Consider the following 16,743-nt stretch of genomic DNA (forward strand, 5'->3'; position numbering starts at 1 on the left):
CCTGATATCTGACTTGTTTTTGGAAATATGAATCTGTTAAATACATTATGGTATGTTTATTTCAGCATGTGAAATATGTGATTATATATATATATATATATATATATTTATATATATCTATAAGAAATTCCACAAGTCAATATGGAATAAAGCATAAGCATAAGTGTCTAGATTTCTTTATTAGGAATCTCTTTTCCGATATCAAATATTATTTCGTTTGACCATCTGTCTCGTAGCTCGTATGATAAAATAAACAATGGAAAACCTTTAAAACGCCATCAAAAGAATTTCTAACGCGTTATCATAAACTATTAACGCAAGTAAGAAGCATGTAAAGTTATGATAATATACAAGAAAACACATGAAACTTAAATTATAAGTCCACAGAAGTTGAAGTATATCACACACAACTTTCGAAGCAAGACCTTTGGAAAATATAAATTGGGCACGATAACACCAATGTTAATTCCGTTAGTAGAAGAATTACTAATAAAAAAGAAGCACTTTGCCACGTAAATTCTATAAACGACATGAATCTCGATGAGGTACGTTGTAACAAGATTTCACAATTATCAGTGCATAGTCTAATCAGAGTCATAATTATTATCACTGAAAAAGGAATCGTATACCTTTGCAAATTCCTTATTTTATTTAACATTCCCTGGTAATTTCACTTAACAACGGTTATCACACGAAATTCCAGATAAAAGTTCTTATATTTCTTTCGTTAAAATTCTGACTTTTGCATATAATAAATTAACTTTCGTGTTTCTACTTCCCCTAATAGTCATCATACCATGAGGACTTCTTTCATAGTAGCGAATATTGATTTATTTCATTTCTTGGTAAATCCACATGTTACACATGCACTGTTTGTTACACATGTGGTTCATTTGATTTATGAAGACCACTGGAGGACTTCATTCCGATTTGTTATTTTATCCAAACTCAAATATCATTCCACTTTTTGTACTGTGAACCGCATTATTGCAAAACAATAACTCCTTGATATCGAGTCAATGAATTTCTTGAAAAATTTAATTTTCTTTGACATACATAGGTTCTATTGTGACCATGTCCGAACTTTCTTATTAAAACTTGTTTTGTTTAAATCAAGTTCAAATTATTTGACTTGCTCACATTACATATTCATTTCAAGATTCCATATGATGGATGGAAGCTATCATATTCAAAATAGTCCCAACAAGCATTTCATTTGTTTTGAACAATAATAGGCTTGTTTAGTCTTCGACTTCATTAAATCATTTCTTTGATCATGATCACCTTGTACTGACGTTTTCACAAAAATTTAAAACTTGCACTAATCTCGTTTATATATATCATATACGGATTTAATTATTTATATAAGTCATTTTAACACAAATCGTGTGCTAAGATAATGATACCCAAATTTTTGTCATATTTCAGTGTATCTCTTAATGATTCTTACAACATCAATCTAGCCTTTTTAGATAATTATTGCTTTAACATCTTCAATCGAAAAACATTATATAAAATTAATTATATATGGAAACTTACATAAGTGATTACCTAATTTACAAAATAGTATTACCATATTCTTATTAAACCATTGAGGTAAAGAATTTATATTTTTATATATATGTATAAAAAATATATTTTTTAAAATTATACTCTCATTTAAGTGTATGTTTAGATAATTATTACTAATATCAGTTTTATTATTAGTAATAAAATATTAATAGTAATAGTGTTAGTATTATTTTAAAATACTAGGGTTATTGTCAGGGGCAGGTATTAAATAGCCTAGCCTTAGTTAGGCATGTACTGGCCACCTATGCTTAAACAAGACAGCACTAACCAATATTCGTCATGATAATGACTAGTTAATTAAGTCATCATACTTATTTAGTAAATCTTAATTATATATAAAAATATTTTACTTTGTACTGTAAAGAGAAAACATATTTTCATAAAATAATATAAGAATTAGAGGGACAAATAAAACTATATAAATAATAGTCTATCACATGTTTTGTGGTAACTATGTACAGTAACGCTCTGGCAAGAAAATGACTATATAAGAATAATATGGTAGTCATCAACTATGTTGAGTTAGGGGAACATGGTAATATATAAGAATAGTCCCCGTTTTCATTTATTTATAACATTTGTAAATACATTCACAACGTTATATGATTTCAAAATGAAAATAAGTAATCACATTGAATCAACCCATTAAGTATTATATATATTTACAAAATATTTCACAAATACTTTTATACAATAAATATTTTTACACCTTTATTTACCACTTTCATTTAACGTTATAAATAAAAGTGAATTCTTTTACAAAATAATAATAGAGAAAAATGCCCGGATAGTCCCTGTGGTTTCGCATTTTTTCACCTATAGTCCCCAACTTTCTAAAATTACCTGAATAGTCCCCAACTTTTCATTTTTTGTTCCCGGATAGTCCCTGGGTCTAACTTCAGTTTGTTTTCTCTGTTAAGTGGGTGTGAAATGACTAATTTACCCTTTCCATTAAAAGGACAAACCACAGGGACTATCCGAGCATCTTCTACATTTTCAGAGAAAAACCCCACCACCACACTTCATCTTCAACCTCCACCCACCATCACCCTCCTCCACCCTCCACCATCACCTTCTTCTCCGGATTCATGCTAATCTACAGATTCATGCCAAATATTATTTACAGATTACACCATCCAAAGATCTGCGTCCAGATTTGACTCCCAATTCACATAATACCATGAGGTGATCGACGTTTTCCGACACTACTCCACGGCTCTTGCATAACTCCAACCTTGCATTCACTTCTCTTTTTGAAAGTGCTTTCATAGTTGGCAACCTGTTAATTAACGCTCACCACATAAAACAGTTTACCTTCAATGATATCCATTTATTCTATACCTGCACTTTATTGCTTTGAGTTGTGCTTATACTACCCATCTTCTTCCTTATTTGTTAAAGCTTTAGAGGTAATGACTTTTTCCTCCTGTTTGAATGGTGAATAGCTGAAATTGCCCTTGCCCATAATTGTGAGCTGTTTAATTTATACCTCCACTACCATTTGGTCAATGAGCTACATTAGCCGATTGGTACTACCCAAGCCTAGATCGTTCAAGAATCAAGATGTAGTTTTTTCCTTTTTCTGAAAGGAAGCAGTATTGAATGGTTTAATTGTAAGAGTATGAGGGTGTGTGTTTTCTGTATGTGAAATTAGAGGTTTGTGGTATAGTAAATATTGTATCTTTGATCAACATCTTGTGAAGACTGAAGAGCATAGAGAACAAAATAGCTTTTGTGATTAAGCAGAAGGCATTTAATAGATTTCATGAAAGTAACACAGGGTTTTATGCCACAGATTAGAATAAAAAGTGGTGAAAGGCAACCAGATTACAAGAAAGAAACCAAAGGTATAAGTAGTTATCATTTTCTCTTCATAATGGTCAAAGTCCGTAATTGTTTTAGACTTTAAAAGTTCACATTTGGTTTCTTCCTGTAGATTAGCATGAATCCGGAGAAGAAGGTGATGGTGGAGGGTGGAGGAGGGTGATGGTGGGTGGAGGTTGAAGATGAAGTGTGGTGGTGGGGTTTTTCTCTGAAAATGTAGAAGATGCCCGGATAGTCCCTGTGGTTTGGCCTTTTAAAGGAAAGGGTAAATTGGTCATTTCACACCCACTTAACAGAGAAAACAAACTGAAGTTAGACCCAGGGACTATCCGGGAACAAAAAATGAAAAGTTGGGGACTATTCAGGTAATTTTAGAAAGTTGGGGACTATAGTGAAAAAATGCGAAACCACAGGGACTATCCGGGCATTTTTCTCATAATAATACTAAAATATTTTGTAATGTAATAACTTCATTGCAGTGTTTTGTAATGTGTATTACATAATAAATATAAGTTATTTTACATAGTATAGTAAAATACTATAATATTTATTTAAAAGTAGTGACCATTTACATATAGTAAAAATGTGTAATAAATAATATATATTACATTTGCTTTACAAATATAATATAAATTGGTCATGCCAAAACAACTTGTTCTTATTATATTTCGATCTATAGGACATAGTATGAAAAAAAAATATGGTCACTAATAGTGTACTATCACATTGTTTCATAATTAAAACAACTTGGAACTTTAAAATGATACACTAACTCTATTTTCTTTCCGTATATCTTTACAATTCACTCATGTCAGCACATTGATTTTCTCATATCATAATTTAATATTCGACAAATCATTTTTCATGCCTTTATTTCAATTGGAACCTGTCAATTCTAAAGTCTTACTCAGTTGCCAATCAAAGTAAGTTTTCTTTTGACAAAGAATTTTTTGATTCTAAAAAGTCCTTCACATTCATTCTAAATATCTATTAATCATATATCTTTTGGATTGAACCTAGTCACCTTAGAAATTATATCATTTCATCTCATTCGTTTGTCATCAATTTCTTGAACTAATTCAGTTGAATCTTTGAATCCTACTTATGGTACAACTCCTATTTACAAAATTAGATATTTTGATTCTGTGACATCTATCTTAATATTGTTTTATTGACTAAAATATAACATAAGTCTAAAAGAAATATCATAAACCAAATCTCGAGGACGAGATTTTTATTAAGGTGGGGAGAATGTAACAACCCTCATCAAAACTATTATTTATTGTATTATTTCATCCAATAGGAAACCCTAATTGAGACACCCAAGTGATTCTGCACAAACCCTACAAATTTCAGAACAATCAGAATCAGGATCAGGGCCCCTAAAACTCAGGGGGGGGGTATTCCCTACTCAACGACTATCCTTATAAGTTACTATAAAAATCGAATTTAATCATTTCGTCGACTCAGCTAACCTACACACACACACGGCAAGACTATAGTGATTTCGTGTCCCTTACGGACCGTAAGGAAAAAAATGCTTACGGTCCGTAAGCATGTCAATTTTCGTGTATAAATAGCAGACATTGGGACTTGAATTCTGGCGATTGAACGGCGATAAAATTCAAATCGTACGTAGAGATATCGTCCAAATACTCTAAAAAAACACACACGAATCACTAATTAGTATAGCGGGGTGTTGCTGCGATACCGGGTATTAACTCGATCGCTGCTACGATTCAATGTTCGATCGATGGAAACTATCCGATGGATGTTTTAGTTCTATCCTTTGTCATTCGTCGTGATTCCGACAGGATGTTTGAGTATCACCCGAACTCGGTGAATACTCTGTCATTCGTTGTGAATCCGATGGATGTTTAAGTGATTGCACTTTGTCATTCGTCGTGAGGGTTTTAATCTCGTGAGTTATCGTAATTGCTGTATTAAGTTACCTACCTAGTTCGTATGCACTAGGTTACAAGGTTAAATCAATAGGCTAAACTCTGCCTGTATAAATCTGCAATATATCAAGGATTATCTGTAGACTAAACTTTGGCCATATGAATCTGCATGCTTATAATGTGAGTCATTCTCTTTTTATCAACTGTTTTACAAAACTCTAAATTATTTTTCAAAGTTATAATTACAGGGATTAAGTCTTTGTAGTCACCATATTACAGCCGGTATGTGGGGTTTTGTATACATTACTTGATAATCTTCACCATTGGGGCAACCAATGGGTGATATGACCATAATCACAGACACCATTGGACAATTAGAGGGCCAATGGGTCGAGTGACAAAGTACCGTGGGTAGTTGGTTTGATATCAGAAACATTGTAATCGCTCTTAATACTGTAAAGTATAACAAATGTGTCGTTTTCAGTAAACTGAATGATTCACTCAGTATTTTCCGCTGACAATTTTTTTTTAAAACGCGTTTCAGGTAATTACAGTAGATTGGAGTAAAAGATGGATACAGCACTGAAAGGCATCAAGAAGTGGCCTATTTTATTAATTAAAATCAAATTAAGAAATATTATTTTATGTAATAAAATTTATCTTTATTAAACTACCTTTGTAAAACATGGATTTATTCCATCTATTTAATAAATAAAAATCCGGTGTTTCTAAACTCTGATATTTTTCCTAATTCACGGTCCTGATTAAATTTCCGCTGCAATATTTTTCAAAATAATCACCGGTACCACTGGGTTGTTCGCGACTCCCGATTCCGTCCTGGGTGGGTCGGGGGTCGTGACACCCTATTTATAGCCGGAGAGGTGTAAGAGGAGATAGGCTGATGGGCCTTGGGCCGGAAGGCGAAACTTAGAGGGTATGCTCTTTGTCTCACTGGTGTCGACCGTTAGTGGCTTCTAGAAGATCTCCGGTGCTGGCGCACCATGATTGGAGCCACGTGTCCCTGTTGTCGGCCTTGTTGTCCCTCTGCCATCAGCAGGTAAGTGGAGATCGTGGGGCAAGTGTCGCCGCCCCCTGATTGGTGTCACATAGGCGTCCTTGTGTACTTATTGTCTCCTGCACGTTAGACGATCGTGGAGCACGATAGAGCACAACATGGTAGACGCTGATTGGCTCTTTTCTTCTGCCACTTGTACCTTGTGTACTTTCTGAAGTGGCCTTGCGTCCTAGCCCTGCGCGACCCTTGCTGAGCACGTAACTAGTCCGCGCAGGGTTATAGGTGGCTGAAGGCTCTTATTTAGAATGCTTAAGTATAAAACTGATGTTCTTTCTTGTCTGGACCTTGCGCGAGGTCAGTCCTTGTTGAAGTAACCCGCGCGAGACTAAGATTGATCATCTTGTTGAATAAGGAGTATGGTCCCGTGCGCGACCTGAAGGAGGGTCTGCGCGGCTTTTTGGGACCATACCCCTTCGATGATATTTTACATTTTCAGTTATGTATTATGTATATAATTAGTTGGTGCCCCGCCCGCGTTGCGGGGCGATGACCGAATAATGAGCGAGTGTTAGTCAGCTCATTGACACGGAAAACAATTAAATCGAGTCAACCAATTAAAACAAAACACTTTTATAGTTTTGATAAAAAAAAACTAAAACAATGACAATATTGTAATTTTTAAATGAGGGAAAGTTGTATTTTTGACTGGGGTAAAATCATAATTTGACAAAAGCTAAAGTAATGGCAGTACTGTAAATTTGAACCTGGGGCAAAATTGTAAATTTTCACAGGGGCAAATTCGTAACTTTTAACTTGGGGTAACAACGTAATATAAATTTGAACTAAGGGCACAATCATAATTTTAACCTTGAGGCAAAAGCACAATTTTATTTTGAACTGAGGGAAAAATCATAATTTTTGAACAGAGGGCAAAATCGTAATTTTTAAGTGGGGGCAAAAACAAAATTTTATTTTGAACTGGGGGTGAAAAGGTAATTCTGAGCTGAGGGCAAAACCACAATTTTATTTTGAATGGAGGGAAAAATTGTAATTTTGAGTTGGGGACAAAAGCGTAATTTTATTTTGAGCTGGGGGCAAAACCGTAATTTTAGAGAGGGACAAAAACGTGATTTTAGAATGGATATAAAATAATAAACTGGTTGGTCCAATGGGAGAGTGCCAGACAAAGTCGTAATTTTGAATTGAGGGCAAGATCGTAATTTTGAGATGAGGGCAAAAACATAATTTTATTTTGAACTGGGGGCAAAAACGTAATTTTAAAATGGATATAAAACAATAAACGCGTTGGTCCAATGAGGAAGTGTCAGGCAGCTGACTGGCACTATTCCCCCATTTGGTTTTTGTATATGTTGGAAATTATTTTTTATCAAACACTAATTTTATATAACTGAGAGCTATATTTTTATCAAACACAGATATAGAAGAATGTGTGCGTGTACTTTGTAACATTATTGCAGAATTAAAAAAATGAATTTGCTTTCATAAACATTAGAAAATGGTTATTGATGATTTAAACTGCGATATTCAAATTTAGACCACAAGATAAAAACAAGTTGACAATTAAACTTGATTTTATTTATTTTAAGAAAATGTCAATATTTAGCATGCGTATTAGTTTTCTTTTTCACTTCTTTAAAGGTGATCGTTATATTAATATAACAGTATTTAATTACCAACAAATCAACAATCAGGACCAAGATTAATGGAGTTTTGAACATGATATATTCATATCTTGCAAACGTACGTACAATGTCTTAGAAAAGATTAGCATGTTAGCAATAAAGTTTATTGAACAAGATATATTCATATTTTGAGAAGAAAACAGATACAAGTATATTAATAACAAAGAACGTTAAAAAGATCAGAGCTTTCAAAAGATCAATTATAATAAAATTATTCTAATAAAACAAGATTAAGACAAAAGTGTTAATAAGTCAAAAGATGTGAAATATCTTTCTTATATAAAGTTATTCCTAATCTATCTCTTATATTAAAGCAAAATAGCTTTAATTATTTGACCTTGATGTGGCATAGCTGCTTATTCAGAGAATTATGAAGTGAGCGGCAAATCCTTTTTTCTCAATCCTTCGCCATTTGTGTAACAGCCTATTGTTCAATATGGAAACCAAATTAATTCTCAATCAATTGATATTCTTCTCCAAAATTATGAATACCATTCAAACGCCAATTCATTGACGCTTCCTTTTCTTGGTATGTTATTCATCCGATCTGAGTCATGGTTTCTTTCAATCGGCGTTTCAGGCTTACAATCGCCGGCCGTTTCTTTCAATCGATGTTTCAAACTCTTTGATCGTGCCGTTTACAGTTGATTTCAACAGGTATGTTTATCACACACACACTAATTTTAGGGTTTCTGATGTATAATTGTTCATCAGACACGCTAATTTTATGTTTATGGTGGCCATGTTTTATTAGGATGGTGCTAGAGTTCTTAACGTTTTAGCCATGTTTAGGGCCATGAGTATGTTCTAGCCATGGCTTTTTCCATAGTCTTATTTTATGAAGGTATACCTTGCATCTCTCTGGCTTCAATTTATCCACCTTTCCTTCTGCTCCGAGTTGTCCAGCGATCTTGCACATCTGTAAGTATCAAGTTGTGCTTAGGTAATTTCATTTGAGATTTGGGGGTTTGGGTTATTGCGTTTGGATTGAGGTCTGATTGGGATATTCAATCGCTAATCACCCTAACACAATCCATGGTATTTCATCTCATCTTCTTGCCCTATTTGACACAAATTTTACAGTGAATCTGTAAACAGTGAATGTAGGAGCTTTCGTTGCACAATTCAGGTTTGGGAGGTTGCCTTGCACAGGTTTATATCTCCAATTGTATCTTGATATGCTGAATGCTTGATATCCTGAATGCTTTTTTCATATGTCTGATGTGCAAATAGCATCTTGAAAATTGATTAAAAGAAGGTATTTATGTCTAATTTATTACCTCACTAAGGATAATTCATATAATTTAAATTCTTCAAGGCTCTTGTAATAAACACCAAGATTTTGTTAATGTGTTCATAGCATTTGTATCTAAAATTAAATAATTACTGATGAACTATAACTAATCATAGTTTTGATGAAGCTCCAGATAAAGCATTCTTAACCAACTCCATTCAGACCTTTCTCAATATCTTTCTTGACTGAGTCTTGATAATTGCATTAATATAACCTTTTAAATCGTTTTGTATGGTGATACATGCGAAAATCAATCCACACACTAACAAACTTATTTAGACAAACAATGTGTAAATAATCGAGACCTTATGATTGCTTTAAGTGCTTAATTGTGGAATATTTATGGCTTTCTATTGGGTTGCATATTTTTTTTATTAATGATATCATTTCTACGAGTTGTGGACTACATCTTTTTTTTAATCATAAAATTATAAATAAAGGCAATGATACCCTGCTACAAAACATTATATGGTTTTAATATCTTACTTTGATTTTAATCTTTCAATTATCACCCTTGGTGATTAATATACTGTTTGGTTTAAAATTTTAATCTTTTTATCTTGCAATGAACATTCTGGACCAATAGTTAACCATGACGATGCTGGTGTACAGTGGCAAAAACAGTTGTATTCATGGCTAATAGTTCTCACCTGGCCTCTTAATTTTTTTATCCGAATGGAGTACTCTTTTAACAATTTTTGGGTGACTGGTACCAATCCATTTAGGTTGTATAGCACATGTAAAGAGCTTTCTTTAGTTCAGCTTTAAGTCTACTCTTTTGATGGTATTTCTATAATTTGTTGAAGTTGTGTAAAGAACGATTAAATCCAACCCATAGCGGCTCTCTTAAAACAATTAAAGAAGCAGGACTACACATCTGCACCACTTCTTTCAATCAACCCCAGCCCCAGGTAACATTTGTTATTACATCTTACGAACCGTTTTTCTTACGTATGTATACCCCATGTAAATGACCTTTCTTTTAAACCAGTATTTGCTGTTAGTCAAATTACCATGGATAAAATGCAAGGTGGTCCAACGTTTTGTATTTCAAAGTCATTGTTCAAAATAAAAATTAATTAATAATTTTAGCTTTAAATTTTTCCCTGAAGCATCCACATATACAAATGTAGATATGATTTTCTTATGCTTTGTATTGCAATATACGTTATTAATACCGTCGTTTTGTATAACAATATTTGGTTTACCAAATAAATCATTCGTTTTAACCCTTACAAGATACCAAGACCCATTTGTTTGTATAAAAGATCTGTTATTACTTAAATGGCCTTAAGGTATGCTTCTTTTTATTATACCTTGAGATCAGCTATAATAGGCCTTTTGCAACTAATACTTGATGGTATGTTTTGGTTGAACCTGTATAGATTTGAATAACAGAACAAGAGTGCTATAAAGTGGTATGTTAATGATAAAGCTAAAATAGTATTTAAATTACATTATCTGCAGGTTGATAAGCTGAAGGATTTGTTTTTGAAACAACAGGAAGAGATAAAGGCGTTAAAGAATGCAATTATGTTCCTAGATGTTATGATCCGAGCGAAGTGGGAGGTTGATTCTCAAGTAACATAAAATAGGCCAAACAAATCATCCTTAATCTACAAAGGCAGGTAACTTCTCTCACCGACCAACTTCACAACCTTGCTCAGGATCTAGCAGAGGTCAATCATATTCCTGTATATCTTCAGCTTTTTTGTTTAAATCTGAACACATGTACTTGTGCTTATCGTTCTCTCTATCAAAAGATAATGGATTCTTCATTTGTTGGCATATCAGTTACAAATAGCTTCTGCAACTTAGTTAACGACATTCTAATCTGTTTTTCCTTCAAAAATGTGTTAATGTGATAGGTGAAAGCTGCCAAATATTAGAGATGATTCGTGTTAGAATGACTTGAAAACGGGTTGGGCCACTTTATGGTAAAATTTTATTTCAATCAATTATAATTTGAAGCTTCAGGGGATTTTTATTTGTTAAGCCGCGTGTACACGGCGTCTATGTTGTGTTTTTCTGTCATTCCAGCTTTCCAGCAAGGTTTCGACATCTTAGGTTAACTCTGGTGACAGAGATTAGGGTTAGGTTGTGGCCCTTAAAAGTAGTTATTTGGACAATTACATGATTACATGAAAGTTAACTTATTAAATAAAAGTGATTTAGAGATAATTTAGTAATATCAAGTTTACATGAAGATTGAATTCCAAAATTTCATACTTCTATGGAAGAAAATGATGCTTTTTTTATTTACTTTAATAATTATGTGGATTGTTCTACTCATTGATGCAGAATTGAGTGGTTCAATTAGACACTTACTTGAACAAAAAGGAACTAGATGTTAATTTTTAAAATTTGTATACAGTTAGATAGTGATAGTCAAGTGGAAACCATGGATTTGATGCAACTATAACTATGCTAATTTTTTAAATTTTTATGCAGGGGTTTGCTATAACAAAGGAGGTACAAGAGAAAGTTGTGAACTTTCCATGTCATCGAAAAATTGCGGATCTGAAACATGGTAGTGTTGTCATGGAAACTCGGGTCTAACATGCACCATTGGTGATGGTAAGCTATGATTTTCAGTGTTGATAATATATGGTTTTTATGCATTGTTTTTTAATCTTACTTTAATTAACCTAAAGGTTTTTATACTCATATCCATATCATCTACAACTAGCTCAACATTATCAAACTGATAATCTTTTTATAACTAATTTGATTTATATGTTGTTTACATGACACCATGTAGTGATGAACGTCAACTTACATAATTCTCAAGCATCTATTTTTTAAATAACCACTGCAAGCCAACGTTCAACGATAGGCTCGACTTGTGGTTTTAGGTGCTAAAGGTTCATGTAAATAAAAATATTCTTAGGTAGAAACATAGTTGAGCGGGCCTAAACCACATTCAGGCCCGATATTTTATACTTATTGTTGACATAATAATAATACATTTAATGGATTGCTTAGATTTTATATCTCGACACATGGTAAAATGGATGTGTTGCTTAGTTTTTTTTTTTATATTTAGCTATGGGTCAGTATGAGTCAGTTTGACACTAAATACTTCTTCACATATTTACCAATAAAGTTATATTTAGCTATGGATTATAGCATTGTAGACTCCTGATGTTGGTGATGCTTGCTAAATGAACTTTTAAGTTTTATCTTTTTTATTTGACCTGCTTCGGATAGAAAACAACCCAAATCCACCATTCATACGTAATGGGTCAAAATTACTACCTCCAGTGTCTTTCTTAATCACCATTCAAAACTGGTTAATTCTAATAAAATATGTGCTACTTCTTATCATTTGTTTCTTTTTGTTTGTGCTTATACAAGAGTTTTGAGTTAGTTTTAATGTTACATGTACATTTGGATCTTTAAAAACCGGTCAAAATGGCTTATTTACCCATGGTTGGGTGGGTTGGTTAACGGGTCGTCAGTCAAATCGAGTTAGGTTAAGAAGATTCATTTTTAGTACCGGGTTAGGTTGACCCACAAATGCTTTTTATCTTTTCTTTATAAATACTTATATATAAATAAAGTGTTAATTATCCTTAACTCCTTAGCGCGTAAATTTGATTTACAGATTTAGTTATTTAAAAATTTTCTTTCTAGTTATGGTATTTAGAAAACTCTTTTTAGAAATTGATGTGAGGAAAATTGAACTGGCCTAGACAGTTATGGAATACTATGGTGAAGTGTCATTCGTGGGAAGACACACGAAATTTAAACACGTGTAATTATTGAACTGGCCACCACAACCATCCCATGAAAAGTTCTTGATAGTCTGCAAGTCTGGACAAGATGGCTTTGCCATGTTGGTTTTGTTGTGATCTTTTAACCCATTTTAGTTTAAATATTTGGACTTTGGTTTTTTGTATGTTTTGTATAATTTTAAAATCTGAACTTTTGCCATAAATTTGACCTTTCTTTCAAAGGTATATTTCTCTATGCTTGCTAGAAATCACTTAGGCTACTTCTGTCATGTACCAGGAACAGCCCTCAGGTGGGTGGTAACTGAACCCCTACTTCTACAAATATTTCAACACTGGTGCTCTTGAAGGATGCAAGCTCATTAGGAAAGACAAGGTATGATCAATTCGTTAATTTTGTAATTTTTAATTGAGTTTAATTCTCTAATATATAAAAATAATAATGTTTTTTGTAATTTTTTATGTAGATAATTTTGGTCATCATACGGGTTTGGGATTATTTTGATCTGCATATTTTTGCTCTTGCTATTTTGACTATTAATGGAAAGCATATATATGATTTGCCAAAGATGATTTATGAATAGGTTAAATTTTTTAAACATCAAACTCACACACCCACCACAAACTCTTTAACATTTCTTAATAACCCAATGTTATTGTTTTCATTGTGTTGTGTACTTGAAAGTCTACTGTTGCATTTTCAAGAATTTAAACTAATTTGGCCTTTTCACTTTCATATATGTGACTATGATACCAACTCTAAAGTATAGCTTGGCCTAATGTACACATTTTTGCAGGTAATATTTGCATATTTTAAATAGATTTTGCAAACTACTATATGATATGTCCTCTTTCATGGCGAATTAAACCAAAAAGATATGATGCTCCAAATTTTAGAAGCACACTTTCCAAATTCTTTTTCTTTATCTGCATAGTGCATTAGTATTCAATCATGGAGGTATGATATGATCTCTAATGCTTCGATCACCATTCATTTAAACAAATATTAGATTTTGCAGCATCATATCTTTTAGGCTTAATTATGCTCAATCATCATATCTTTTTTAATATTCTGCTCAAGGGGAAAACAAATGTTGGTGGCTATAATTTAGAAATTTACCAGCTACGCTTGAGTAATATTAAGTACAATCATATCGTTTGATTCATTATCTTTATAGTTGGAAGAAGCCAACCATCATCTAATAGCTTTGGAAGAAGTTTTTGCAAAGATCATGTTCTTACAAAATCCCCTGTTAAGAAACTAAGTCATGATCTTGTTGGATTAAAAATTGCCTCAAATATTTCTTTACTCTATGAAATATAAAAATTTATTATATACAAGGAAACTGGAAAAGACTACGAATTATTAGCTTATGGATTTTGTTTATGATTGGTTTGTTCCTTTAAAAATACTTTCAATACAAACAGAGAGTTGCATTTGAAGTTAGACGCACTGTTCTCTTAACACTAACGAGTGCTACTGAAATTCTCAAACTCAAGATGGACATCATATCATTGCCAGTGTGGAGGAACACTATAGGGTGGATGATGTCCACCAATTTGTCTTATTTTATACCGTTTGATGACAACATCAACTTTCCAAGGTTCATTTTTTCCATTTTACTCCTTTTTAACCATATAATGTCATGGCTCAAAATCATTTTGGATCGAAACTTGCCATTTTCAGTAGGGTTGAAACGGGCCAAGCCAAGATGACAGCATAAACCTGTTGTCCTTTCTTTTTTTAAAAATTATAAATATTTCATGTTGCAAGTATAATCATAAAAACAACATTATTAGTGGTAATATCTAACTTTGCATTTAGTTCATGTGTAATTTGTATATTTGCATAGCGAGAAGTTAAAAACTCATAACTGAGGGACCTTAAGGTCGTTCCTGTATAAAATAACTCTACCGGGAAACATAAAAATGAAAAAAAAAATATCTTGGAAAAGAACCCATAGGCATACGAGTTGTGCAAGATGTGCATAAGGAGCTTCCATATGTGCAGCCAGCATATGTCACTAAACAGGCTAAATGATCAATGTTTACGACCCACATGATTCACCTCATTCAAAGGGTTGTAAACATGTTTTTTTAGATTAGATTTGTATTTTATTTACTGGAAACTGAGTTTGTTATGGCTATTTTGTAGACCAAGGATTGATTTGCAGAGGGTAAGGACCTGGTGGTGAGTATGATGACATCAATGTGGGAGGAGTAGATTTGTGCTCTTAAGGATATTGGTCTCAGATAAGCTCTTCTACCCCCACCATCAACGACAGTAGCAAGAAAAGCTTTTTTATTGTATTTATGTTTGTACATCTTAAGGTTTTACTTCCTTTTAGTGTACTTCGACTTTCTTTTATTGGAAACTTGCAGCAACTATAATATTGGTTTAGGGTTGCAATTATGATAATGGTGTCTTTGTGGTTGTGCTTTTAAATTCTTACCTTTTTAAGGTTATTGAAATACAAGGGTGTTTGTTTATATGGTCATTGAATTCAGTGTGTAGTTGGGTATGTAGTAGTCAGAGAGTCAAAGGTAGGTTGATGTGATGAAGTTTCTATAGTCATTGAATTCAGTGCTCTTGCGTGTTTCCATTTTTCCTTTTGTAATGCTAGGTGTTAAACGATGCATCAACAAATCCGTATGAATTCAGTATTAATATGTTTATGATATTAATATTTATTTTGTTTGTATTCATATATTTCAATTATTTGGTATACTCTCTATCATTTCTGGTAATATTTCAATGTATATATATTAAAATATTTATGTCAACAATGTTAAAGTAGTTATTTTTCTTATTAGTCACCCGTGTAACCATGGTTGCAAAAGTCGCTAGGCGCTCCCTCGTCGGTCGACCAGGGAGTTGAGAGTACTCGGCCTAGGCGGAGAGTACACGGGGAGTACTCGGACATGCCAAATTATGAAGAAATTAGTTTTCGGAAATTAAATATATGTCAAATAACATAAATTAACTAATATTTATAAGAAAATACGTGAAATTGATATTCACTATTTAATATGATAGACATAGAAATTATGTTATATTTTATTTTAAGTCAAACTCGGCCCGAGTTGACCTACTAGATCCGATTTTGGCCGATGTTGACCGCATTTGATCGATTCCGAGTAATTAGTCGAAGTTGAAGAAAGTCGCCTCGGCAACCTACCTTGTAGCGACTACTCGGAGAGTACTCGGCCTTGGAGACCTTCTTTTACAACCATGCGTGTAACACACGGGTACTAATTAGACTAGTAAAACTAATATAAATATGAAAGACGAAATAAATGTCATGAAACTCGTCTAGATAATTTTAAAGCGTAAATAAACAAAAGAGAAAAATGCCCGGATAGTCCCTGTGGTTTCACCTTTTTTCACCTATAGTCCCCAAGTTTCTAAAACTACCTGAATAGTCCCCAAGTTTTCGATTTTTGTTCCCGGATAGTCCCTGGGTCTAACTTCAGTTACTTTTCTTTGTTAAGTGACCCCACGTGCATATCACGTGAGGGGTATTTTGGTCAGTTTACTTGTGCCTAACATATAAAAGTATACCTGCACCCCTACTCCCTCATTGTCAGTTGTTTTCCCTCCCTCCCTTAGTCGAATCCGGCTCATCATCTTCCCCTAATCTCTTCACCCCAGGTAAACCCTAAATCTGATCGATCGATCATCTGATCATCAGAATCTTCC

General features: G+C 33.2%; 1 long non-coding RNA gene across 10 annotated transcripts; it reads left to right on the forward strand.

The window, feature by feature from the left end:
* Window positions 1-8,339: 8,339 nt before the first annotated feature.
* On the forward strand, window positions 8,340-15,533 carry LOC110872427. 10 transcript variants are annotated; one of them, XR_002554430.2, is made up of 9 exons: window positions 8,340-8,672; window positions 8,770-8,958; window positions 9,099-9,167; window positions 10,116-10,220; window positions 10,777-10,937; window positions 11,178-11,246; window positions 11,761-11,886; window positions 13,324-13,419; window positions 15,199-15,533. It is a non-coding gene; the product is annotated as an uncharacterized LOC110872427 (long non-coding RNA). The 10 variants fall into 10 exon arrangements; XR_002554428.2 differs by having other exon boundaries at window positions 8,770-8,936; XR_004864847.1 differs by adding an exon at window positions 13,511-14,647 and having other exon boundaries at window positions 8,770-10,220.
* Window positions 15,534-16,743: the final 1,210 nt, after the last annotated feature.

The sequence above is a fragment of the Helianthus annuus genome, chromosome 8 (assembly GCF_002127325.2).
Source record: "Helianthus annuus cultivar XRQ/B chromosome 8, HanXRQr2.0-SUNRISE, whole genome shotgun sequence".
NCBI lineage: Eukaryota > Viridiplantae > Streptophyta > Magnoliopsida > Asterales > Asteraceae > Helianthus > Helianthus annuus.